General features: G+C 38.4%; 2 long non-coding RNA genes across 19 annotated transcripts in view; one reads left to right on the forward strand and one right to left on the reverse strand.

Annotated features, from left to right (window-relative positions):
• Positions 1 to 25,963, forward strand: part of LOC140632354 (uncharacterized) — an 85,690-nt gene that overhangs the window by 39,055 nt on the left and 20,672 nt on the right. For 12 of the 18 annotated variants that reach the window (XR_012029882.1, XR_012029894.1, XR_012029892.1 and 9 more), the window contains exons 5-6: positions 14,986 to 15,210; positions 19,310 to 19,361. This is a non-coding gene — a long non-coding RNA (uncharacterized lncRNA). Of the gene's footprint in view, positions 1 to 14,985; positions 15,211 to 15,262; positions 15,372 to 19,309; positions 19,362 to 25,963 lie in introns of those variants that run through there. The other 6 variants (XR_012029878.1, XR_012029881.1, XR_012029887.1 and 3 more) reach the window with 4 other exon arrangements.
• Positions 1,311 to 14,797, reverse strand: LOC140631580 (uncharacterized). Its single transcript, XR_012029117.1, has 3 exons — positions 14,420 to 14,797; positions 9,580 to 9,659; positions 1,311 to 1,710 (listed from the first exon to the last, which is right to left on the reverse strand). It is a non-coding gene; the product is annotated as an uncharacterized lncRNA (long non-coding RNA).

Consider the following 25,963-nt stretch of genomic DNA (forward strand, 5'->3'; position numbering starts at 1 on the left):
GAAAAAGATAATCATCTGAAAATGCATCTACTCCCTAATGCCTTGGGTGTTTCTATGGTTTAAAAACGAGGAACAGTCGTTACTCTTTTGAGAAGGATTTGAGCTACAATCATGCTTTCCCTACTTCAAATACCCTTCTTTAAGTTATGTTGGTGCTCTCAGAAAGCCAGAACTGCTAGGGGGAGATTGTCCCAAATTATAGCAGACCAGTTGGAGAAAACTGATCACACTGAATTAAAACAAATTTGCCACCAGCTCTGAATTAAATGTTAGAAGGCATCATGGTCCCATATTTATTTAGCTTCTGTTCTAAAGAGGACAAATAGTGGAGGGGATGTCTGGTCTTAGAGAAGGAAACACAATTCATTTTATCCCTAAGGATCAATAGATTTACAGATCCTGAGCTCAGAAAAATCTATATCTTGTCAAAGAAAAACATGAAAAGTACAAGTATACTCTCAGTATTTGTAAATGTTCCAGCTCCAAATGTCTAAGCTGAGGGAGAAAGAATAAAGTAGAGGTGGTAAGAGAAAAAAAAAAGTCAGTTATGCCTCTTAAATGCACATCAGATTTGGAGGCTAATCTTTGAAAATGCATTTGCCTTTATTCTTCTTGACTTAAGTTAATGGGATGAAAGTAGCTTCAGAATACATCATTTCTTTTCCAATTTCACAAAGCTGCAAACCCTTTATTAAGGAGAGCTGACCTTCCACATTCTACTGAATGTGTTTTGTTCTCTTAATTTCACCAGCAAACAGATAACCACTCCAATGACACTTGCCAAATCTGGCAAAAGATGGCAAGCATTTAATTAGCCCTGTGTTGAGTCTAAAAAAGACAAAACCATTACTAGAGGAAAAATTGTTTTCCAGAAGTGTAGACTCAACAGGATTTGTGAATTCCTATGCCCCGATGGAATGTTTTAGAAATGGGGAGCAACACAAAGAATATCTGCAGTTGCATTTATCTGTTTGTTTAAGATACCTTGAAAGATTATCAGCAAAGATGATGAAACAAAAAATAATGTGGAATTTGGAGTCAGACAGACAGACTTAGATCAAATACTGGTCCCATCAACTAGCAGTATAATCTTAGCCAAGTTACTGAACACATTTTTTTCCAAACCTGATCTCACACCTCAGAATAACTTGTACTTCAGCCAAAGAATCTGGTTTTTATTTTTTATGTATATTTTTTATTGGAGTTCATTTGTCAACATATAGTATAACACCCAGTACTCATCCCATCAAGTGCCCCCCTCAGTGCCCATCACACAGTCATCCCCCCCCCCACTCCTTCCACTACCCCTTGTTCGTTTCCCAGAGTTAGGAGTCTCTCATGTTTTGTCACCCTCTCCGATTTTCCTCACTCATTTTCTCTTTTATGCCCTATAATCCCTTTCACTATTTTTTGTATTCCTTGTATGAGTAAAACTATATAATGATTGTCTTTCTCCGATTGACTTACTTCACTCAGCATAATACCATCCAGTTCCACCCTCGTTGAAGCAAATGGTGGGTACTCATCCTTTCTGATGGCTGAGTAATATTCCATTGTATATATATATATATATGTATATATATATGTATATACCACATCTTCTTTATCCATTATTTTCAGTGGATACCGAGGCTCCTTCCACAGTTTGGCTATTGTGGACATTGCTGCTATAAACATCGGGGTGCAGGTGTCTCAGGTCTCAGCTTTTCACTGTAAAACAATCAATATGATAGATCACATCAACAAGAGAAAAAACAAGAACCATATGATCCTCTCAATAGATGCAGAGAAAGCATTTGACAAAATACAGCATTCATTCCTCATCAAAACTCGTCAGAGTGTAGGGGCAGAGGGAACATTCCTCAGCATCTTAAAAGCCATCTACAAAAAGCCACAGTAAATATCATTCTCAAAGGGGAAAAACTGAGAGCCTTTCCCCTAAGATCAGGAACAAGACAAGGATGTCCACTCTCACCACTGCTATTCAACATAGTACTAGAAGTCCTAGCCTCAGTAATCAGACAACAAAAAGAAATAAAAAGGGATTCAAATTGGCAAAGAAGAAGTCAAACTCTCCCTCTTCACAGATGACATGATACTATACGTAGAAAACCCCAAAGACTCCACCCCAAGATTGCTAGAACTCATAGAGCAATTTGGCAGTGTGGCAGGATACAAAATCAATGCCCAGAAGTCAGTGGCATTTCTATACACTAACAATGAGACTGAAGAAAGAGAAATTAAGGAGTCAATCCCATTTACAATTGCACTCAAAAGCATAAGATACCTACGAATAAACCTAACCAAAGAGGTAAAGGACCTATACTTTAAAAGCTATAGAACACTTCTGAAAGAAATTGAGGAAGACACAAAGAGATGGAAAAACATTCCATGCTCATGGATTAGAAGAATTAATATTGTGAAAATGTCTAGGCTACCCAGGGCAATTTACACATTCAATGCAATCCCTATCAAAATACCATGGACTTTCTTCAGAGAGTTGGAACAAATCATCTTAAGATTTGTGTGGAATCAGAAAAGACCCCGAATAGCCAGGGGAATATTGAAAAAGAAAACCAGAGCCGGAGGCATCACAATGCCAATTTCAAGTTGTACTACAAAGCTGTGATCCTTAAGACAGTGTGATACTGGCACAAAAACAGACACATAGATCAATGGAACAGAATAGAGAACCCAGAAATGGGCCCTCAACTCTATGGTCAACTAATGTTCGACAAAGCAGGAAAGACTATCCACTGGAAAAAGGACAGTCTCTTCAATAAATGGTGCTGGGAAAATTGGACAACCACGTGCAGAAGAATGAAACTGGACCAATCTCTTACACCATACACAAAGATAAACTCAAAATGGATGAAAGATCTAAATGTGAGATGAGAATCCATCAAAATCCTAGAGAAGAACACAGGCAACACCCTTTTTGAACTTTGCCACAGCAACTTCTTGCAAGATATACATCGATGAAGGCAAGAGAAACAAAAGCAAAAATGAACTATTGGGACTTCATCAAGATAAAGTTTTGCTTCTGTACAGCAAAAGAAACAGTCAACAAAACTAAAAGACAACCTATAGAATGGGAGAAGATATTTGCAAATGACATATCAGATAAAGGGCTAGTGTCCAAGATCTATAAAGAACTTATTAAACTCATTACCCAAGAAACAAATAACCCAATTATGAAGTGGGCAAAAGACATGAACAGAAATTTCACCAAAGAAGACCATGGCCAACAAGCACATGAGAAAATGCTCCACATCACTGGCCATCAAGGAAATACAAATCAAAACCACAATGAGATACCACCTCACACCAGTGAGAAAGGTGAAAATTAACAAGACAGGAAACAACAAATGTTGGAGAGGATGTGGAGAAAGGGGAACCCTTTTACACTGTTGGTGGGAATGTGAACTGGTGCAGCCACTCTGGAAAACTGTGTGGAGGTTCCTCAAAGAGTTAAAAATAGAGCTACCCAAAAAAAAAAAAAAAAAAAAAAAAAATAGAGCTACCCTATGACCCAGCAATTGTGCTACTGGGGATTTACCCCAAAGATAAAAATCTGTTTTTTAAACAAGCAGATGATGCTCATGTACCACCAGGTTTGAGAGCCTCTACACCTTGTTGTCTTCATCTGTAAGGTGTGGTCCAATACCTATGCCATGTGTGAATGTTAAAGACGATAAAGGATATGAAACATCTATTTTCCTGTCCTATACTCAGTACATATCAAGTATTCTCTTTGAATTAATAATTTTTATTTTTTAATAAACAGTTTTTTATTAGTTTCAGGTAAACAATCAATTGGTAATGGGATTAATATTTTGGAGATGATTTTCTACAGAAAATTTCAGCTTGCTTTTAGGTGGCAACCTATTTAATGTAACTACCATATGTCTATTGTTTCTTTATCACAAAAAAATAGTACATCAGTATTGCTGCTATAGGAACCCAGCAAATTACAAACAAAATATCTCTCATCAAAGAGGCATGAGGATAAAGTCAGAGAAATGTTTTTCTTATTTTTAACCAAAGATTAAATTCTGTAAAATCAGTAACGGAAAAAATGGATTTGAAATATCAGGACTACATGTCCTCTCTCCATTTTCTTTTCATCTCAAAGTGAATGGAGATGGGAGAACCGCTTTGCAGCAGGTGATCATGCTAATTTTCTGGGTCATTTCCTCAAGGTGTCCTTAAAAGTAACAATCATCTCTGTTCAAAGCAGTTCTCTCCCATTAGATACATCCGCTCCCCAAATGTTTGACAACTTTTAATAGCTGCTTTCTGTTACCTCAAAAAGCTTCGCCTGGGCATACATATTAGCTTTTTTCTCCAGCCTTGTCCACTGTGAAAACTGCAGTATTAAAAAACAGCATTCAAACTCCTCCCATGGCAATCTTCATGATAGATGTTCCATGATGATGTTCATATATGCATATGATGTTTTTGCTTTCAAACCCCTTTCATAGCCTCATCCTATCAGCTCTCATAACATTGGAGGTTAAGTGAAGTCAATATTACTGATATGTTTAGAGATGAGAAGCAGAGAAACCTGAGATACAGTACGGTCACAGAGCTGGTTGAGTGACCAAAATAGAGCCAGAAACACCAGATTCTTAGTTTGTATTCTTCAGGACTCCAACCCCAGTGGGCTTAAGCAACATAAGCTCTTAAAGCCAGGAAGTCCACAGAACAGGTATCATCATAGGCACGGATGGCTGTAGTATCAAGTGGTAGTATCATAGAGTCCCTCTGAGTCTCTACATGTATCTTTGTGTGTGTGTGTGTGTGTGTGTGTCTTTGTGATCTCTATGCATACATGCCTAAGGAATTCCTCTTTCTCTGTTTTTGTCCTATCTTCCTTTTGGCTCTTTCTGCCTTTTTCTGTCTCTCTTTGTCCAGATGTTTCTCTCCATCTAGCTCTCCACTGTCTGTTATCAGCTCTGTTTTCATCTTTTTAAACTTCATTCTCAAATTAGTTTGTTCCATATGGTAGCAAGATGGTCCCTTGAAGTTTCAAGCTTCCGTTCTTATGGAAACATAGAGTATATTGGAAATCTCTCTCTCTCTCTCTCTCTCTCTCTCTCTCTCTCTCTCTTTCTCTCTCTCTCCCCCTCCTTCCCTCCCTCCCTCCTTCCCTCCCTCTTTCCTTCTCTCTCAAAAGTCCAAACAAACCACAAAACTGGCTCTGGTTGACCTCCCTTGAGCCATGTGCCCTCATGGGGACTATGCTTGTACTCTGGTTGGTCAATCTGAGAAACATGCCTGCCCTTTGGCAGGGACCCTTTGATTCGTTCCCATCAGAATCACTTAGAGGGAGGAAAAACAGTTTTCTAAAGGAAAAGCAGGCAGCCTTACCAAAAAAAGAAGTCTGCTGAATTGGCAAAACAACACATATCCCTAGATTCTTCATTTTTAGTGCACCATATATTGCCACCTGTCATATGGTGTTTTTAAGGATTCTTATTCCTTTAAAGTTAAGTCAAAAAGAGAATTCCATATGTTACCTAAAATAATGCTACATGATGACAATCCCTGAGTGTAAAAACCACGTAGACAGGCTAAGCTCTTGTTTCTCACAGATTAATCTCATCCACAGAAGGCTTTTATGAGAAAATACATTTACCTACACAAAAAGAATATGATGAAAGGAATGTCCAAGCAATTCACATCATCTGAATTTATCCAGTTATCAAATGAGCTATAAAATAAATTGTGGAGACCTTTGCAAACCACAGAATTTATTTTGGCTAGTTCAAACATAAAATGGTTTATTATAAGCTTACATGATTTCTGGGAACCATACTGGCATGCTACTTAATTAGGATAAACTGCAATTAAGAGAAATGTCCAGTCATTGCACATGCTGTTCTGTGGAAGCTCTATTGCAGGTGTCACCCACAACTTGGACCAATGATTATGGAGATAGACAATAGAAGTTTCACCCAGCTGCTCTAGGAGAGCCTCCACTATTGTGTCTGCAAGAAGATCCAATCTCAACGTATATAGCTACCACCTCTTGTTTTTCCTCACATATAAATATAGAAACTAAAACACAAATCTGCTCCTGGATGTGAGAGGAAGGTCTGGGATTATGCTTTATCTGTAGCATAGATTCTGTGAACACTTGTAGGACATTTGAATGTCAGGTCAAAAAGCATGGACTTTGAATTCAGGCCAATCTGGGTTAAAAGATGTGTGATTTTATTTTAACTTCTTTAAATTTCTCCATCTCTACCCTCTGTCAAATAGGAATTCTATAAATAGAGATCAAGTATTTAGAGCACCTGGCACATGGTACATACTCAACACAAAGTAGCTCTTAGTGTTTTCTATGAAACTAAAAAATATGTGAAAATATATAATAGAGATGCCTTTTTCTTCTCTCTTATTATCATCTTTTTGGCCCATCTTTCTACACACAATTGCATTGAATACATATCTCTGCAAATGTTTGTTACAAAAGTCTCTTCAGATGAATTGGTAGTAATCGGCAACCTTTATCTTCAATTTCCTATACCCCCACCTGAGACCTGCCCTAGCATCCCACACAGCTGCACAGCTACCCTAACTACACACAGGCTGGCTCCCTGCAGCACAAGAAGCTCTGCCCATGGCCCTGGATTGAGAGTCATGAGGCACTCCAGGACAGATTGCTTAGATCTCTACTTCCTGGACACCAGGCCTGTCTCCATGGCATCATTCAGCTGAAAATAGACAAGAGGTTTATTTCAAGATCCATAGAGAAGAAACAGATAGATGTGGAGATGATTAGAATGAGACTGACAAGGCTTTCTGCAAATTCCAGAACCAACCTTTCTCTTCTAGAAACTTTCAGGCCCCCACAGCCCTATTGTCCTCCATTCTCCGGGCCTTCACAATCAACTGCTAAACCTCATATTTTGAACTAGAATTTTGATCCAATTTTTGCTATTTTCTGCCCATTGCTTTTTGTATCCTTTATGATACTATAAGGTTCTAGGGAACCTTAAGATACTAAAAGAATCAAGATCTGTTCTTTTTTTATATGCCTCCTCCAGTTCCTACATCAAAAATGTGGCTTTGAAATAAATGACTTGCTTCAACTACTTACTAGCTACATGGTATTAGGCAAATCACACAGTTTTAGTGTTTTGGAGGGAACAATTTAAATAAGATACATTTAAAGCATCTAACATAATGCTTGTCACAATAAGAGAGAGCTCTTATCATGCACAGTTTCTAAAAATGTGGACACTGAACTCAGGCCATCCAGGTTTTTATGTTGGCTCTAGCACTTATCAACAGTTTCTTATTAACTTCATTCTGTATTACTTCTGCATCTTTAAAAATGAGTCCAATGATACTCCAGTCCAAAATACATAGTTTTGTGAGGGTTGAGGGAGATAAGCCATAAAAATGCTTAGTAAAGTGTATATTTGGCCCAGAGAAACTTCAGCAAAATTCTCCATGGCCTTCTCATCAGAGGCAAAATTCATACCAGCTGAAACAATATATGGCCTCTGAATGTTCTTAGTCTTTCAGAAACACTTTTTGGCTTTTTAAAATTAACTAAATATTGGGGTGCCTGGGTGGTTCAGTCAGTTGAACATTTTACTCTTGGTTTCAGCTCAGGTCGTGATCTCAGGGTCATTGGATGGAGCTCCGCATCTGGATGCAGGGTCTGCTTGAGATTCTCTCCTTCTCCCTCTGTCCTTCCCCTTACCCCACTCACAAGTGCTCTCTCTCTCTTTCTAAAATAAATAAATAAAATCTTTTAAAAAATAAATTAACTAAATATTATATTACACACTATTACTTTTTTAAATCACCATATCCCTTTTTCATCATTGGAATATTGCTTGCACTTGATGGTTACAAAACAATTGGTGGACGTACTTCTGATAAATTAGTATGGAGCATCAGGGCTTGTAAATACAGCAAGTGGGTACATTAATCTTGAAGACCTTGTATTTTCTCCTCCATAGTCCAATGGCCAGAGATGGTCTGTTGAGGCAACATGGCTCCCCCTGCTGGAAGAAGGAGATTCAGGCCTTCCTGTCTCTTCTAACCTAAGACCAGGACAATGCAAGTATAAGAGCCTCCCAGCTTCCCACACTACAGCTCCTGTTATGTAGGTTGTTCTCTTCTCAACAGGACTCTGGCAGCTGAATGCCACACGAAGCTCCAACCCACAGTCCTCATCACTGTCTCTGAATTCTTATTATGCTCCTCCTTTAACTTGGAATTGCTTAACTCTTACTTATATTCTAACTTATATTCTGTTTAGTTATGCTGCTTCTATAATCTTCACTCCTGTCTGTATTGGATTTTCCACTTACAAATTACTCTTGTATTGGGATGCCTGGGTGGCTCAGTGGTTGAGTGTCTGCCTTCAGCTCAGGGTGTGATCTTGGGATCCGGGATCGAGTCCCACATGGGGCTCCTTGTCTGGAGCCTGTTTATCCCTCTGCCTATGTCTCTGCTTCTCTCTCTCTCTCTCTCTCTGTAATGAATAAATTAAGAAAGTCTTTAAAAAAACAAATTACTCTTGTATAAATATACTCCTAACAGAGGACCTTAAACTTCATCTCTTCTATCCTGTTTCTGTGCCTAAAAAAGAAAAACTAGTATACTTTTTCAAGATAAGGTCAGTGAAAGTAGACATATTCCAGAAGGAAAACCTGTACTATATGCCTGGTCTGAGCCCTCAAGTTCTCACAGTTAGGTGAAGAGGACAGACAGACATGAAGAACACACTCCACTATGACATGAGATGGCATGTCCATGTCTTAGCCCTAAGGGGAAGCATTAACTATATTAATGGTTTGAACAAGGTTCAGAGATCTGTGAATGTGTCTTTTCATTAGAACCAATGACATTATAGGGTGTTTTTTTTTTTTTTAAATCTTCATGAACATTCATTCTCTTTCATTTGGTGATCACTCATCTCTTTGGAGGACTTCCAAAGAAAAAGGGAAGCCATTTCATTCATCTGAAACTTTGTTCTCCTTTTTGAAACTTTCAACTATTAGTATCTTTTCTTTCTCCTTCCCATTCATTGCCATTTGGGCTCTCTCATCTTAGGCCTTTCCTTGCTGATTTTTTCCTTGTTTAACTCAAAAGGTGATATGATATCATGGTTCAAAATTGTGCTTTGGCTGGAACAGGAGGTTTTCATTACTGTTCTTGCCTAGTGGGAAGAAAAGACAAGCTCAAGATCATAGTGTTCTTTTCTCTGACTTTGAAGAACCATCAACTCTTCTTGATCACTGTTTCTTAGAAGAACCAGATAGAAGTGGACAGGATCTTTTAGGTAATCAACCTTCGTGGCATTGAAATAAGACCACATTAGTAGCCTGAACACCAGAGTCCACGAGAGCCCTCTGACCAGTCAGTATTCACAGATTCACTGAATGAGGTTGCATTGGCAGGGCAGTGAGACACATCTTGGAGATCGGTTTCTTATATTTTGAATGCTAAGCATAAAGAATTAAGCTGAATTCAGCCAGTGGCTGTGTCTACAACAGTAGAAAAAGAAATACAGAAATACTGTAAGAGAAAGTAAGACAGCTTCAAACTTACAGTTTGGAAATGAGGCACATTGTAGTCTCGATTTCATCCTAGTCTTCTGTTCTACCAGGTAACAGAGGGACAAACAGAGCCTAGAGAGAGATTTTATCACTTTGTGCATATAGGAAAGAGACACTCATTTAATTGGCTGAAATAGTATAAAATCTGGAAGCAGCTTTCAAGATTATTAGTACTAACTGCATATGTTTTAAGTGATGAAATCAAATCCCAAATAGTATAAATGGCATCCCTGGTGCCACCTATTAATGGCAGACTAAGATTCAAACTCAGGGCCTTAGACCTCTTACCCACTGCTCTTTGAAGTCAATACAATTCCTGTCTCTGGGGGAATATTTGTTGTTGGTCTTTACAATTAGAGAATTAGAGAAATCTTAAATATTATCATTAAAGAAAAAAAAAAAGACCTTCCAGTTTTGTGTTATGGATCCCTAATATTCTAGGAATATTAAGTATTTCCCATCATCCAGACCTGTATTCTGATAATATAGTTTGAGCCAAGGTTAAAATGTCACTAATTTTGCAATTAAAATGCATGATATTTGTCCATGTTAAAGTCAGATCAGCAAGCAAATGGACACTGAATGTCCATTGTAGAAATCAATACAAGGACTTCATATCTCAACAGAGGATTAGATTCTAAAATAACCACAAATAGTCAAAATCATCTTTCAACACCCTCAAAAGGCACTACTTTGATGATCATAATACTAAAGGCATATCCAACACAGACTACATTTGCTCCTATTTTGAAACAGATTGCTCTTTCTTCAGTTGAGCACCAGATGAAGTGGTGAGTTGGCTTACATTCAGGGGCAATGTTGTATGAAAAATATGTATCTTTAAACACTAAACACTCAGCAGAGTGAGATGCTCACTCCATGGGAAGCATGATAGAACTTAGTATCAAGGGAAGAACAGCAGATCTGCAGCTCCCATGTTAGGCTCCCTGGGTTGTATGTTTGAACGGAGTAACAGGCAATTTACATGCATTATTTAAACTCTCACTTCCCTCTTTGCATCTCCCTTTCATTGCTGAGCTTCTGGAATTAAAATTACTGAAATTAAATGTTGTTGGGACTTCACTGAACTTACCTATGAAATTCAGCCAGGTTGCTTATTATAAGTCACTGACTCAGAATAATGAAACTATATATAGATACACATATGTACTTATTCTTGCTGATTTTTCTGCCCAAAAGTCCCTGTGTTTTCATCTCAACTGCATTCATCATTACAGAAATTGTATGCTGACATTTTTTAAAAACTGGTATAAATCAAGAGAACTAGGTTCCAACCGTGGTTCTACAGTTAACTAGCTGAAAAGCCTTGTAAAGTTTGTCTAACCTCTGAATCTCAAATTCCTCATCTTCAAAGACCAGCTCAGACAAGATACTCAAGGTGACTTTCAATACTAAATTTATGTTAGGAGTTTATAGAGCTGGTTACTGCAAGCACTGGGACTTCAACCAAAAATAGAAGACAGGACTGCCGTTTAGCACTATGATGCCTCTTCCTCCTTTTCCTCTCCTGTTCTTCCTTCCTCTCCTTCCTTCCCTAAGCTCTCTGACCTCTCCCTTCCTCTTGTCACTTTCCATCCCTACTCTCCTCCTTTTTTCTCTCCCTTCCAAATCATAATTGTGTGTCTGTTATGTGCTAGAGGCTACACAGACCCCAGGAATACACAGATAAACTTGAGACGAGACCATACATTGAAAAATCTTTTCATTTAACTTAAATGCAGCTGAGCAAGTCCAGTGTGATACTATTGTCATAGAGTAATTCAGTGTGAAGTTTCTTTGGAAAGTCACATCCTTTATCTAATTTGGATAAGCAAAGGTACTTTTTTGGTTCCATCATGGAGTCACACAGATCTGTCTAAATTATCGAAAGGTTCCTGAAACTGTCTATGCTCTATTTATTGGTAAAGAAAGAAAAGAGACTAAAAGTTCTGAGCATAGTATTTAGGGCCACATGGAATCTTTCTTCCATTGTACTCCATTCATCTCCAGGACCACTCGACTCCAGTGCCACAGGAAAATAATGTGGTTCACAAGGAAGAGCCCAGATATGGAATTAGACAGACATAGTTTACATAGCTCTACTATTTACTAGCTTGGTCACCTTGAGTACATAACTTCACCTCTCAAAGTTGCTAATTCTGCATTTATAAAATTTAAGTGATGCTATCTACTTAGCAGAACTGTAGTTAGGAATGACACTGCAGGCAAAGAGCCTTAGAGAATGCTGCACACAGTAGATACAGAAGAGAAGGTAACTGGCATAATTATGAAGATAATTCAAGGTAAAGGAACTCACACTTACATAGCACCTGCTATATGTCAATGCTAGAACTATAAGGCTAGGTCAGGCTACAGTGACAAATTGGTCTCAAAGTGTATAGAAGTTCAAAACAAAATAGAAATTCATTTATCATTCATCTAACAGTACAAGTAGATGTTCCTGGTGGCAGCTGGCTTTCCTCTACATGGTAATACTGAAACATCTTACATCTTGTGGCTCAGCCATCCTCAGCATCAAATGCGTTCAGCTGACAGAGGAGGAGGAAGGCATCCTTGCTTCCTGAAAGCCTTGGTCCAGAACTCATCTGTATCACTTCTCCTCTGACTCTGTCATTGAGACCTACTCACCAGGCCACATGTGGTTGTAAGCAGGAGCTAGGAAATGTAGTCACTACTGGGAAACCACTACCCAGAAATGCTTATATCCCAAAGAAGAAAAGCAAAAGCTTACTTTGCGATGGTGAGTGACTGAGAAGCCCTTATATCTGTGAGGTAGGTATTACCACCCCCATCCTACTGATAATTTTAAGTCCATTATTAAGTAACCTCCAGGTCACCAGTATCTAAGTCTAGGTGTTGGTCTCCAAGGCTGGCATTCCCAATCTTGCCTCCCCATAGCCCCATAAGACAGGGCTCACAGACTACTGAAAGATGGATTGGATGGACCTACACAGGATGCCCCAAAGTGTATTAATTTACACACAAAATGTGCATTTATAGATTTTTTTAAACTAAATCAGAACATCTGACAACTCTACATCCCCATTGTAGCAAGGCAAAAATTGCCTGAAGATTATCCACCACCTCTTCCAATGCTTTTGGTGGTGCATGTGCCTTCTGGTTCATTCACCACTATCCCTTTTCTCCCCTTTCTCAGTCCGACTCCACCCACTGGCATTATCCACTTAGACTTTCTAGGCATTTGAATCTGTCATTTCTGCTATAAAAGATATCTTTTATTTCCTGACAGGAAGAGTCAACATTTTGCTCTCAAAACTTGCAATAGGGATCCCTGGATGGCTCAGCGGCCCAGGGCATGGTCCTGGAGTCCCAGGATTGAGTCCCACATCAGGTTCCCTGCATGGAGCCTGCCTTTCTCTCTGCCTATGTCTCTGCCTCTCTCTCTCTCTCTCTCTGTGGGTGTGTCTCTCATGAATAAATAAATAAAGTCTTTAAAAAAAATCTTCCTTTCCTATTAAAAAAATTGCAATAGTCATGAGGAGAACAAAGAAATTAAATACATATTTCTTTTTGAAATTGTCAGAAATAGAGTATTTAACACTCTTAGTGCCTCCTCAAGTTTTGTGCATCCCCTTGCTATTTCTCACTCCACATTTATTGTTCAATCCTGATTCACAAAGCCATCTAAATAAATTTCCCTGCAGCTTGGCCCCAGTGGGTAGAGAGAAGCCCTCCTACTCTGTAAGATTGGTTTTCTGTCCCTTTTCCTAGTTCCCTCCCTCTCTGCACTTATCTACACTTCTCATTCCACTCCCAACAATAGCCTTGTTTCTATCAGTCCTAGCCATCTAATCAATGTATCAGCTGTTCCGCAACAGATCCCTGAGAGTTTGACTCCCTGTTTTCAAGATTAGAGTTCAGTAAAGAAGTGCAAAAACAAGGACAAAGAACTGAGGGGGGAATGGACACTGATTAGAGAACAGGAGAGCACAGCCTGGGCCAATAATCCATCCCCTCTGTGGGCTTTTCCCCTAACTCCAAAAATCAACCCCAGCTTTGCAGCCTGAAGCTTGGAGCTTCAAAGGATGGGGGGTCTCTGGCCTGACCAATTCCATCACAATTACTTGCAATTTTAATTTGAAGTCAAAACTCTGATTCCTCAACAAGTTTCTGCTTTGACATTACAGTGATCTGCAGCATTGAAAGGTCTCCATGGAATTTTCAGTTTCTCTATTTATGATTTTGGTTTCCTAAGGGCATATTTTCTTAAATAGCTGCCTCAGTAGGTACACTATCATTAACTGGAATCTTCATTCAACTTTCTAATTGGCCATTCTTCTGTACTTACTACCTTAATAATCCTTTTTCAACTCCCCAAGCAACCCTTCTAAGTAAAAGATCAAGAAAACTGTGTTCCCATTATTTCAACATAGTATGTCCTGAAATGGGTCCTACATAAGACTAGTTCAACAAGAAGAATCTAAAAGGAGAAGTTCCACGCTCCTGTGAATGTTGCTAAAGCTAATGATATATAATTATTTAGCATATTTATGATACAAGTTAACAAGTCAAAAGCTCTGAAAATGCCTGTTAACAAACAAAAAAACTATTCAAATGTAGCTGTATTTTCCATACTCATTCTACTATAGAATCCACTCCACCTTTATCATGAAACACTTAGTCATGCCTGCTAAAATTAGTTTTCCATGATGAATATTTTAGGAAATGATTTCCTAGCCCCAAGATTTGTCTAATTAGATATAAATGCTTATTTTCATTTTTTTTACCTTTCTTAATTTTACTATACACATGCTAGAATGAATTATTGATTACAATACTTTATCACTTGCCATAATCATATCCTTTGTCATGTAACTTTTCAGTTCTCATAAAAAATGGTTTGAGTCTTTGAGCATGTAGTTTGCTTTCGCCTGTGGCATAAAATAGACCCAACATGAGCAATGGCTTAAAATGGACTTGTATCACTGAGCTTGTCCTCTTGAGCTTCTGCAATGATCATGAGAACAACATGTTCCAGCTAACCCAGTGGAAGGAGGGAGGGAGGCACATGGAATACAGCAGCTCCAGCTTCAGCCAACTCATAGACCTACAGTCTGAAGTAGGATTTCCCCAGCAGACCAACAAAGCATGATGAAGAAATCAATCCCTATGTTACATGCCTCTGAGATTTTGAAGTTGCCTGTTATGCAGCCATAGCTGATTAATATACTATGCCAGGTTCTATTCTAGAAAATGTTTGGCTGTACCTGAAGAAGAAAAAGGAATCTATCTTTAGTGACTTCATAGTAAGAGAGAAGAGAAAGAACTAATTATAATTCAAGACAAAATAAGAGGATAAAAATAAGTGTCAGGGACATGAAAGTAAAACTGATGTGATCCATACATTTTTTTTTAGGAAGAAGATAGAATTTTGGCTGGTTCTTAAAGCATTAAAAGAAATACACCAGAAGAAGAATCAAGAGGAAAGACATTCCAGGTCCTTTTTGTGGAACAACATGCACAGAAAGAAGTATAAATGTTTTCCCTGTCAGAGAATGCTGGTGTTCTTTTGTGTATATGTATTGGTACACCCTATTTATAAACCAAGAAAACAAGATGACTACCCAAGATCGCATAGCTGGTATGTAGCAGAAGGAGGTTCTAGAACCCAGGATTCTTGACTAGTTCTAGACCCCTATTCTATACTTATTTACATAGCCAGGTATAGAATGTAAAAACAAAATAGAAAATTAGCTTGCTGTTGTGCTTAGGAGTAACCACAGGGGTCCAGGAATAGGTAAAGTATGTATATCATGTTGGTAATCATCATAATCATAAAAACCATAGTAAGAAGAACAAAATACTGTGTAATACCCACAGTAGTTGATATTTATTACTCATCTATCATGTGCTAGATACTGTTATATGTTTACCTCTTCTTTATAATAATTCCATAGAAAGGTATAATTATTTGCCCCATTCAATAACATGAAATAACCAAGGAATGGTAATATTATCCCACTTTCCATAGTCACATGGTAAGTGGGGAAAGTAGGACACAAAACCATCCCTGACTGTCCCAGGAGCTTGATCTCTAACCAACTGTGAAAAGATTTAGTAAAATTTAGGTCTCTAGAGAGGAGAATCATTTTTTTTTAAATCTACTGATGCCTCGGTTCTGCCCAGGTTAATGGAGTCGGGGCACCAAATGTGATTCTTCTGTATAGACAGTGTTAAGAGCCACAGGTATAGCAAGGTTAAAATCAGAATCAGGTGGGTGAACTGGATTCAAAGTATTCACAAAGAACAAGAAAACAAAACAACAGGCCAATCAGACAGAAGCCAAGTCGGGTAAAACCAGCCTAAGAGTATATTCATAAGTTTGTTAATCAATTGGGAAAAGCTTAGAACTAATTTACTGATAAAGATGATGTTCTAAGTGGAGAAAGATTTCCACAATAGCCCATGGCACCAAAGGGTATAACTGACCTGTATAATGAGTTAATCTAAAGTATCAATAACACAGGGTTATCTTTAGGCTCTACAATAAGATAAGATATATGACAGATTTCACCATCTTTCCTGGTTTAATTCTAACTAAAATTTTGAAATGATGCAGGTTTGATTCTGGCATCCCCTCACCTTACTTTTTCAATTGCCTTGTATTCCTTTTCCCCAGTACCTGAGACCCACACATTTCCCTTCATTCCTAAGTGTAGTGGACACACTCATGTCCTTGGGACAACTTGATCTGCCCCGCAATGGCAAAAGTTCCCTAAGCAATCCTTGCTCTCTTGTAAAACCCACTGAGGTTGGGCATAGACTCAGAGTCCTTCTCAGTTAGGCAGGCCCTAAGAAGTAACCAGCACTAGTGCTTAGGAGGACAAACCAGCTTGCCACCCCAGATATGAGAGCCAAATAAAGTGGTAATGAGGCAGCAAAACAGCTCCAGCACCTGCTGAGGTTGAGTCAGGGCAACAAAGTGCAGCTGCTGGATGCAAACACTTCTCCTGCCTCCTCCATGTGTTTAACTGCTCCTTTCATCTTTCTAACAATTACAAGGGATATTCTTTACAATATCATTGGTCAAATCAGACCTCACATTTGCATGCTTACTTCTCCACTAAATTTTTATGACAATCTCACTGATTATGGTCTAGTTAACACGTGATAGAAGTTAAAATCCCCTCACATGAATGGCCTTGTTTGTGGAAATCCACATCTAAGTTCAGTGTCCCTTTAGTCTTCCTGACAACCCTGACTGATACAAGGCAACTGGTATCACCATCATTTTTCAGATGATAAAATTGGTACTCAAATGGAAAGAATGTTAGGATTGTAAGATATTTCTTGGAAAGAAAATTGTCTCAGCTTGCACTAAAGTTTACATCAGGATTGGAATCATATATTTGGCCAACAAACATTTTCTGAACACCTACCATGGGCTAGGCATCAGGCTAGTACCTAGAAATAGATAAATGAATCATGGTTGATATCCTGAAAATTCTATAGTCTGGGACAGAGATCAACAAACTACAGACTGTGGGCCAAATTTGGCCCCGTTCCTGATTTGCTAAATCAAGTTTGATTGAAACACACACAGAGCCATTTGTTTACATATTATCTATAGTTACTTTTTGTGCTATAGTAGCAGAGTAGAGTAGTTGTTAACAGAAACTGTGCATCCGACAAAGCTAAAAATATTTATTACCTTAGTCTTTATGGAAAGACTAGGTCTTTCTTTACAGAAAGACCCCTGATCTAGTAAAAGTAGGCTTATGTGAAATCAGGCAGTGTTGGTGTTATTATAAAATTCTCTGTAGGGTATATTATGAAGCACAGGTGGCTTCTCAGAGGAGAATGTCTTGAAAGATAACCAAGCAGAGAGGCAGAATAGAGAAATGCACACAGAGGTAATAGGGTAAGCAAGTAATGGACAAGAAACAGCAAGGCCGATGAGGAAACTGTCAGTAGCTCAGTACAACTGGCATTTATTGTAGGGATGGCAGGTGGAGGAGGAAGAGTCAGCAAGAAGTGGTGGTCAAGGACCAACTCAGGAGGGCTTCATGTGCAAACCTACAGCCACTGACTCCAGGCCCAGGAATCTTTGTGATTTTTATGTGACAGATATAGGCTATATCACAAACGAAATGCTGTAATTCTCTTCCAGGCTGAGAAAACCCCCAGGAACATTTAGGATTCAGTCACCTTGATGCCATTATAGCATAAGATGAAGTATAGTTTCAGCTGAGTAGATTGAATCTCTGTCAAACAGATTTCTGGCTATTTTCTCACATTATAATACTTCGTGGAAACTGGGGCAGTAGGAGCTAAGAAGGGTTAAAAGATTCTGACAGAGCAGAGGATAGGACACCTGGTTTAATCTAGGGGAGATGAGAAGGTTGTCCCAAAGAAGTGACATTGAAGGCAAGCTCTGAAAGCTGAGTACACATTAGCCAGGGAAAGAGTCAAAAATCACATGAGAACTTTGTCTTAACATTTTAAAATCTACAAAACTGAGTCATTCTAAAATGTTATTCCTCTTCCTGGGATGAGGAGGTCATTGGGTTAGATATCATTGAGCCTATCAGTAAAATGGAGATAATAATGATACCCACATCAAAAGTTGCTCTAAGGACAAAGAAAGTAATGTATGGATGGTGTTTAACATAAGATCCAGCACCAGCACCCAGTGAGCATGCCAGAAATGCTGGCTGTCAATCTTATTAACTGTTTTTGTTTTTGTTTTCTTCTTTTGTTCTTTATCCATGGTGAACCTGTCTTATCCATTTTATATCCTTCACAGAGTTTAGGCATAAAAGAATTTTGATCTACAAATTGTTGTAGAATATCAATTAATAGTATATTTTGGTGAATCAGTCAATCTCAGTCAAAAGCTTTACCTCTCACTAAGTATGGGATTCCCTGCTTTCAAATTTCTAACAGATGGTCTTCCAATACCCACTTGGATGAGGCCAGTGACCACTTGCTCCCCAACTGGGAAGCTCTGATAGCAGGAATATTCTTCTCCATATGAAGCCCAAATTAAAAACTTTCCTGAAACAGCCACCCGTTGGCCTTACTTCTGTTCTCTGGACCATATTGAGCATGGCCTATGCCCCTTCCACATGATACACCTTCAAATCTCCTGATAGTAGCTTACCTACACAGAGTCCAGACTACAGGATGGGGCCCCTCCATTGCATTTCATTGTCTTCTTTCCATGACCTTTAGTAATTTTAAAAGACAGAGGTCCTTTACCACAAATATCACATGTAATTCATCTCTGTATCCATCCAGCACAGTATCTTTCCAAAGTAGGCACTCAGCAAATATTTATGATAAATAAATGAAAAAACTATCTATTTCAAAGCATATTATTCTTTAAAAAGCAAAGCAAAACTAAGTAACCTTTCAGCTAATCTTATGCCAAATTCTAGTGTGCATCAGAACACATCATGGGCCACTTAGCAAAGAGGTAGTTTTCTGGGCTACATCTTCAGAGACTCTAATTCCATCAAACTGGAATTTTTCTGGGCATTTGCATTTTTATCCAGTATCTGGGTATATCTGAATCAGGTGGTCTGTTAATCATACTTGGAGAAATACTGCTTTAAACACTCCAGACATCAAGCCAAACAACTTCTATTAAACTTTGTATTTAGAAGTAGCAAGCACATTTCAGTTATTCCTACTTAGAACAACTTTTCATTTGCTCACTTGTTATTTTTTTCTCCTAGAAGCATTTTTTTTCTGGGTTACCCAGCCATAACTCCCTTCCCATGCTGAGAGGTAAGTATGCTCCATCTATTACATTCTTTTCAGACCTCCTAAGGAGGTAATTAGACATTGCAATTGATTGCAATTTATTAATCAGAGCAGGATGTTATAGAGTTTGAGGGTGGGGAAGCACAGCACTGAAGTCTAGTATAAATGCAGGGCAAGTACACAGACTGACACGGGAATTAGGCAAAAATAACCGCCATATAAAAGGGTGTTTTAAACTGATTCTTGTTTTGTACTGTGGTGTCCTGATCTATTAAAAGGGGATATTAAAACTTGGCTGGTCTACCACCACAGCCAGGTGTAAGATTTATTCTATAAATATTTATTAAGTGTCAATGATATAGCAGGTACTGTCCTTGGTGGTAGGGGTACATGAGAGAACAAGACTAAATCCTTGCCTTAGAGATTTTTTTAAAAATTACATACATATATATTATACTATACTATAATACTGGGTATTATACCACCCAGGAATTAAGTAGAACTAATTAATGGGGTAGAGACTGAGGGAGGAGAGGGTACAGGTGAGGTCTCCTATTACATAGGAAAGTTGCCAAAGGCTCTCCAAAGAAGTATAAATCTAGGTGATATGAAAGAGCATGCCTCAGGAAGACCTAAAGGAAGAAAAACTTCAGGGAGAGGGAATTACGGTGCAAAAGGCCTAGGTGGGCACAAAAGGATGAATGGACTCCACATATTGGTGAATAGCAGGAAGAGATGCATGACTAGAAAGGAGTGGCCAAGTAAAGAGAGTGGTGGAAGAAAATAAGATAACACAGATAGAAGCATGTTGAAAAGCAGTCTATAATGGGGTGCTATTCTTATAGGATAAAAAGTCACCAAGAACATAAGTAATCACTCAGTCCCATCTATTCATTCCACAGGTGGGAAAGTACAAGTCCAGAGAGATTAATAGACATCTCCAAAATAGGACACTAGTGTCCAGGTCCTATGATGTATAATAGAGCTTCTTTTGTCATCTTTCCTGGTTTTCTGCTTGCTCTTCCTATATTTTTCTTTTTCTTTCTTGAATTTCCTTTCTTCCTTTCCTTTTCTGCTACTACTTCTCTGAGTTCCCTTATCTATTTTCCCTTTTTCCTCCTTTTCTCTATCCTCTCCTTCTCCATCCTACAGCCTTTTTCTCTTCCTCCCCATAGTCTTTTCTAATTTCATGGGTTGTGGTCAGTGCTAGGTCAAGGCAACAAGATTTATCCTTATATGAAAACAGCTCTGACCAGTAGGCAAATGCTTTTCAATATCAGATAATTTCAAATTCTAATATCCAAGGACCTCAAAATATCATTCCCTTAATCTTCCTCCTACTCTTTTTAAAAACTACATGTTGTTTTGGCTAAAAAAAAAAATCCCTGTCCTAGTGTCTGACAGATAAGCCACCTCCATGATTACAGAGGTGTGTATCTATACTACTATGCTGGAGTATAGGAGTATAGATACAAACTTTCTGTTTGGTACAGAAAGTGCAAATAAATTCCCAAGCATAGCAAAATCCAAGCATCTAATACAATGGGGCAAGCATTAAGTAAAAGCCACTGCTATTATGTATGGGGGAGAATAAAGACTTTAGCCAAACCACAGGCAATTGCTACTTTTAAAGAGATCTATTCATTTATGTCTATCCCATTTCTGGAAGCAGGTGTCCTATTTCAGCCCAGAAACTTATGAGAGATGTTAAGAAATGGTGATACTCTGAATGTTGGTATCAGTGACCCAAGGAGATGTCTGATTTCTAAACTGAGTGTAGAAGCAATGCACTGTGAGTTTGTCACATTCTTTTCCCAGTACATATCCCCAAATGAATCCTAATACAAATCCCTGACCATTATATTTCAATTTCATATTTCTAGCCACATAGCTAGAGAATGCAGAGCTGGCATCTGTAGAAATTGATTTTTCTCTTCCTGTAGAAAGAGCCCTTTGCTGTCACAACAAAGCATATTCTTTTCCTTAGAAAGAAAGTAAAAGGAATTACTGGGAGTACTTTTATCCTGCCAAACAGCCAACATCAGTCTTCCACACAGCTTTTCAACTCCTCCAACTCTATCACCACTAAAAAAAAATAATGGCTATGTACATATAACTGAGTGTCTAAAAAAATAACAATCCAAAATTTGCTCCCCCCCCCAAAAAAAAACCCACAGCTAATCTCCCTAAAACTCAGTTTGTTAATCTGTAACACAAGAATGTCAAATAAATAATGTTCATATCTGTGGTTATTACCATTCTATTTCTTCTAGGTCCTCACATCAGGAGTGATGCTACATGGGATATAGAATAAGTCTAATACTTCTCTCTCCTCTCTCTCCTTACCAGTGACCAAAGAAAGAAAAGCTCTATGGTTTTTAATCCTGATATTATGAAAATTATATATTTTTCATGAAATTTCAGAGGGAATAAGAAGGAGATTATAATTTGTTTATGAGCTGTTATGGGATGCTGGATGGTACCTTATGATGGCTTTGGGATTCAGCTTTGAAGCTTGATTACATTTATATGTAGTGTATAAATGTGTAGGAAAATATGCTTTATAAAATGTGTATGTTTACAGAAAGAACCACAAAAATGTCAGAAAAGAGGTTTGGTAAATACTCTAAAAAGCAATGATAAAACTGGAAAGATTTGCGGGCATCTGGGTGGCTCAGTGGGCTGAGCATCTGCCTTTGGCTCAGATCATGGTCTCAGGCCCTGAGATCAAGCCCTGCATCCTGCACCGTGCTCAGCAGAGAGTCTGCTCCTCATTCTCCCTCTGCTTGTCTCTACTGCTTGTGCTCTCTCAAATAAATAAAATAAAATCTTTGCAAAAAAAAAAAAAAAACTAGATAGAATTGTTAAAAGCAATCATGTAGGAGTCTGAAAATTGATCAAAGGCATACAATAAATTGAGAAATTTTTACTCAAGAAAAACTACTAACCATCTCTAAGGACAGTGAAAGTTTGAGACTTTATAGTCTGTTCCCATCCTTCCTTCCAGCTCATGGCATGGTAGCTCTACCATGGTTGGACAGAATGTAAGAACAGACAGCTCTACCACCGTGGAGGGCTGACTTGATTTGGAACAGAGTGGAGAGAAGCCACATGTCCAAGGGCTTTGTTGAAAATAATAGTGATCTTTGTGCCAATCTAGGTCAGCAAACATCACATCTGCCAGAGGCTGTGATAATGACTAGGCCAAACAATACACTAGCCAGAAATATAGCAAGGAAATACAAGGAACAAGGTAGGCATGACAAGTTTTGATAATAATACAAATGTTTCTAGTGGTCTAGAAGGCTGTGTGTCTGCTCAGGAAAGCCAAGAGAAGGTCCTAGCAGAGCACTTGGGTGGCACTTGGGTGGTATTTGACTTCAGCTCAGGTCATGATCTCTCACTCCTGTTATTGAGCCCTGCAGCAGGCTCCCTGCTCAACAGGGAGTCTGCTTGTCCCCCTCCCTCTCCCCCTCCCCTCACTCATGTTCTCTGTCTCTCTCTCTCTCTCTCTCTCTCTGTCTCTCAAATAAATACTTAAATAAAATCCTTAAAAAAGAGAGAGAGAGAAGGCCTTATATATCGACTCATTCCTAGATGAATGTGAGGCCTTGCCCAGCAGAAAATAAAAACTGAAGCATATTTGATAACTGCTTAAACTTTGAAGCATTCCCCAATCTACACATAGGACCATCATCAAAAAGGGAAAGTCTCAAAGTGTGTAAGTACAACTTTTGACCAACACTAAGCTGTGCCAACAGGAACAAACCCAGAAAAGCCAATCTTAAAGGTTAAAAAATGTTTTTTCAGAAAAATAACCTGAGTTGAGACATCACTGATCACACAATGCAGGATAGAAAGATTTGACAGAATGAGTCCAGCCAAATCACTGAACAAGTAAACAACCAAAGCAACAATATCCCTTGGGTTGAAGAAATCAGAATCCAGAGTGCCACATATATCTAAAATGCCCATTTTTTACCAAAAAAGAAAAAAGAAAAATGCAGCATAACAGGAAAGTTTGCCCAATCCACACACAAAGAAAGCATAAATAGAAATTATTGCCAAGAGGATCCAGATGTTTACTTTAACAAACACTACAAAGCAGCTACAAAGGGTGAATATGAAGGATAATAAAGGTATTTGAAGGAATAAGGAAACTAACTTAAAGAATTAAAGGAAAATATGGTAACAAATCACTAATAGAGAATATCAGTAGAGATAGAGAATATAAAGGAAAACATAATTGAAATTCTGAATAAAATGTACAATAACTGATATACACAATATATTGAAAGGGCTCAATACACTTAAGCTGGTGGAAGAAAGAATCAGCAAAAATAGATCAATAGAGACTGTACAATTTGAAAAAAGGAAAAAAATGAAGAAAATAAACAAGGTCTCAGAGACCTGTGGAACTATATCAAAAGTACCAATATGTGCATAATGAGAGTCCCAGAAAAAGAAAAAGGAGCAGAGAAAATATTTAAAGAAATAATGGTTACAAACTTCCAAAATGTTTGAAAAAGATCAATCTAAAAAACATAACAAATTCTAAGTATGGTAAAGACAAGATCAACTTCTAATTACATCATAACCTCTTAGAATTCAGAAACAAATATCTTGAAAGGAACCACAATAAAAGTAATAACTTACTTCTTATAAAAAAATAGAAATCATAAAAAAAGAAAAAATAGAAGTCATAAAACAATGAGACAACATATTCAACATGCTGAAAAAACATTGACAAATAATTCTATATCCATCAAAACTATCCTTTAAAAAATGAAGATGAGGGACGCCTGGGTGACTCCACGGTTGAGCGTCTGCCTTCAGCTCAGGGCATGATCCCGAAGTCCCAGATATTGTCCCACATTGGGCTTCCTGCATGGGGCCTACTTCTCTCTCTGCCTGTGTCTCTGCCTCTCTCTGTGTGTCTCTCATGAATAAATAAATAAAATCTTTAAAAAAAATGAAGGTGAACTTTAAAAAAATGAAGATGAAATACAAATATGGAAATGATTTGCAGTCAAATGCTCTGCCCCTGAGCTATACCGAAAGACAGTCTCTTCAATAAATGGTGCTGGGAAAATTGGACATCCACATGCAGAAGAATGAAACTAGACCACTCTCTTTCACCATACACAAAGATAAACTCAAAATGGATGAAAGATCTAAATGTGAGACAAGATTCCATCAAAATCCTAGAGAAGAACACAGGCAACACCCTTTTTGAACTTGGCCACAGTAACTTCTTGCAAGATACATCCACGAAGGCAAAAGAAACAAAAGCAAAATGAACTATTGGGACTTCATCAAGATAAGAAGCTTTTGCACAGCAAAGGATACAGTCAACAAAACTAAAAGACAACCTACAGAATGGGAGAAGATATTTGCAAATGACCTATCAGATAAAGGGCTAGTTTCCAAGATCTATAAAGAACTTATTAAACTCAACACCAAAGAAACAAACAATCCAATCATGAAATGGGCAAAAGACATGAACAGAAATCTCACAGAGGAAGACATAGACATGGCCAACATGCACATGAGAAAATGCTCTGCATCACTTGCCATCAGAGAAATACAAATCAAAACCACAATGAGATCCCACCTGACACCAGTGAGAATGGGGAAAATTAACAAGGCAGGAAGCCACAAATTTTGGAGAGGATGCGGAAAAAGGGGAACCCTCCTGCATTGTTGGTGGGAATGTGAACTGGTGCAGCCACTCTGGAAAACTGTGTGGAGGTTCCTCAAACAGTTAAAAATAGACCTGCCCTACGACCCAGCAATTGCACTGTTGGGGATTTACCCCAAAGATTCAGATGCAATGAAAGCCAAGACACCTGCACCGCGATGTTTATAGCAGCAATGTCCACAATAGCCAAACTGTGGAAGGAGCCTCGGTGTCCTTCGAAAGATGAATGGATAAAGAAGATGTGGTTTATGTATACAATGGAATATTACTCAGCCATTAGAAACGACAAATACCCACCATTTGCTTCAATGTGGATGGAACTGGAGGGTATTATGCTGAGTGAAGTAAGTCAATCGGAGAAGGACAAACATTGTATGTTCTCATTCATTTGGGGAATATAAATAATAGTGAAAGGGAGTATAAGGGAAGGGAGAAGAAATGTGTGGGAAATATCAGAAGGGGGTGGTGGAAGGGGAGGAGGGCAGGGGATGGGGGTGAATGGGTGATGGGCAGTGAGGGGGGCACTTGACGGGGTGAGCACTGGGTGTTATTCTGTATGTTGGTAAATTGAACACCAATAAAAAATAAATTTATTATAAAAAATAAAAATTAAAAAAATTAAAATTAAATTAAATTAAATTTAAAAAAAAGGAAATGATTAATTCCTAGCAGATCTACCTTACAATAAATCCAAAAGGAAATCCTCCAAGTTAAAAGGAAATGACATTAGGTGATAGCATGAATTTACATGTGGTGAATTCTCCCACATGAGAAGAAATGAGTGGGATATATCAGAAAGGGAGACAGAACATGAAAGACTCCTAACTCTGGGAAACAAACTAGGGATGGTGGAATGGGAGGTAGGCGGGGGGTGGGGGTGACTGAGTGACGGGCACTGAGGTGGGCACTTGACGGGAGGAGCACT

Source organism: Canis lupus, chromosome 4 (assembly GCF_048164855.1).
Source record: "Canis lupus baileyi chromosome 4, mCanLup2.hap1, whole genome shotgun sequence".
NCBI lineage: Eukaryota > Metazoa > Chordata > Mammalia > Carnivora > Canidae > Canis > Canis lupus.